The sequence below is a fragment of the Egretta garzetta genome, unplaced genomic scaffold, assembly GCF_000687185.1.
Source record: "Egretta garzetta isolate BGI_Z169 unplaced genomic scaffold, ASM68718v1 scaffold45, whole genome shotgun sequence".
Taxonomy (NCBI): Eukaryota; Metazoa; Chordata; class Aves; order Pelecaniformes; family Ardeidae; genus Egretta; species Egretta garzetta.
Window position 1 is genome coordinate 13,346,108 of NW_009260028.1, and position 2,725 is coordinate 13,348,832.

Here is a 2,725-nt window from a genome sequence, read left to right on the forward strand (position 1 = left end):
CAGGAAGCAACGTTTCTCAAATTAAAACAAACAAACAAACAAAATGACACCCCTTTACCTTGTATTGAAGTTCCTTTTACATGACAGACACGCTGAAGAGAACCTGTATTTCTAAGGGGGAATTGAGTGCCTCGTAAATGAAATCTACAAGCCTTGGATTGGATTGGAGTATGGTAAATACCGTCAGTGGCTGAAGACTTGCTAGGGATGTGGAGTGATGTTTTTTTATTGGAGGGAACAAAGAGGAGGAATGAAGCTTGAGTAGGAGTGGTGGGCATGCTCAGCTTACTCAGTCAGTGCTCATGGAATAAGCATTTTTGATTCTGGAGCCTCCTGGTATGTGATTAATTTTTTGTCACTAAAAAACCCTCACGTTTGGATTTAGAAGATCTCCATTTGTGCTGCAAAGGTGGCACTGTTTATTTGGGAGATTTCTTAAAGATCTCTTGTGCAGATCACCAACTCCAGTGTGGTTACAAAAAAATCATACACAGAAACCAAGTCATCATGGTAGGAGGCATGGTTCATAAAGTGGATTTTGGACATATTCTGAAATTTTTTTGCTTGTGCATCAAATTCTTCATGAAATTTTCAATATCAAGTTGGTAAGAAACAGAATTTAAAGCACTGCCGCTATGTAATTCAGTGCAGGTAAAGACTTCCCTCCATAGGCTTTGCTTGTACGTAAGTGGAGCTTTTAATATAAATTTTATACACAGAGGCTTAGCAGAGTATGGGAGGTCATTATTCATGTAAAATGCAGTGACATTTTAAACTGTGTGTCTTTCCTACATCTGCAGAAGTTTTAAAAGAAATTTGGTGACATAAGGAAGTATCACAAAATAGAGATGGTACTGAAATCCCTGGAGCAGAGGGAGAACAGCTGTTGCCTGTGTTGACAGTACCTTCCTCTGCTGTAAGAGTGATTTAATTTGAGCTCAACTCTTCCCGCCAGGAACTGTGAGTTAAATCTTTCCATTAGCTCCCCTCACCACAGCACGGTTGTGTGTACATATTTAGGGTTTCTCATATCTGCAGTTCCTCGTAAGTGCAGCTGTGGTGGCATAAATCTTTCTTAGATTCTGAATCTTCAATTCAAGTGTCCCGAGGAAAAAGAAGATTTTATGTGTTGGGGTTTTTTTTAAGAAATGGCTATTACCATGCAGTGACCAGGTCTTGCAAGTTGGTTGGTAGATCATCTGGGTGTTGCCTGTTTTTACAGTCCTCTGACATTCTTTCTTGAATCCAGGTACCCAAACAATGAAGACTACTAATAATCTACCATGTACCTTTCTAAGCAGATGCCATGGTGGTCACATGGATCCCTGACCTGGTGGCTTCCAAGTTGGATTATCGCAAGTAGCGCATGCTTAGAATCAAGTATGCAAATTGAAAAGCTCCCCTCATTTGACGTGACATCTCATCTGCTAAGTAACAGCAGTACTCTAAAATGGTGGTCTCAATATCAGTGACTGACTGAGGGCTAGGGCTGTGAGTTGTAAGAGTAACGAAGGAACCTTCTCAGTGCCTGAAACGTTTTTCAAGGTAGTTACAAAAAGCAAGCTACCTGTACAGTCTTGTCAGTGCTGAAAGCTTGGGCATCTACTGGGGATGGGACAAACAGATACATGCTAGGGAAATCAAACCCAAAATTTTATTTTCAGGAATAGAGCATCTTTTTACCCTTTCTTTTTTCCCCTTCATTCAGAGAGAATGTTTTTTAAGGGAGAAAGAATCATGTGCCAGAATTGCCTTTCATTTTTTTTATTCTAATTTTACAGCAATGTGCTGAATACAAACCTTTGCTACGCACATTTTAATTTTTTTGGTTTTTATTAATAGAAGACCTTTCAACTTCTTTGGAAGATGTAAGATTATCATCTTGGCTTTCAGCCAGTGTAAATTTGGAGGGAAATTCCGTGTGCATTCAGAGATTGCCAAGCTGGGTTTTTCGTTTCCTTCCATACGGCTGTTTGGAGCTGCTGAGGGGTTTGCTAGTGTCAGCCAAGTGGATAGAAGTTTATGATTAATATGTTTTGTTAAACGCTATCAGAAATAAGTGAAAGACTGTGTATTCTTCAAGCCTCCACAAGGAGGCATGCAGTATCTGGCTTACGGATCATGCCATTTTTCATCTTCAGAAAGCATTTAAGAACTTTGTCCTACTGCAAGGGAGTGGTAATAAATGCCCCTCCTGCTTGTGTTGGTCTTCTAGTGATGCGATGGGGTTAACTTGTCGGGTGTGGGGAGGAGTTACCTCTCAGTTGCGCTTCTGCCTGCCCTGTTTTGCCCTCATTCATGCTTCCACACAAAAACCATTTTATGAAATGTTTCTCTGGGGATTGTTGCAGTGTTCACAAATTTGACAGTGGTGCTTTTTTCTTCTAAAAGCAGAAATGAGAGTTAGGTTTTCGTTCTCCCTCTTCGATTTGTGGCTACCAAAGAGACGCCTTTGGGATGAATGAAGTGCCAGCAGGGGGCACTTCGTGAACAATGTTCTGTACAGGTTTTCACTCACCCAGGCACAATATTCCAGCTGTTGTTTTCTGTATGACATTTTTGTGTTGACATTTTGGATGCATAGAGGGCATCAAATGCTGCTTCCTACTTGTTTAACAAAAATAAATAGGAAATCTAATTCCATCACTATGAATGCATTTGTCCCGCTGCCTTGTTAAGACCCATTTCTTCAACACCGTGACTTCTTATTTGTCTCCCTGATAGT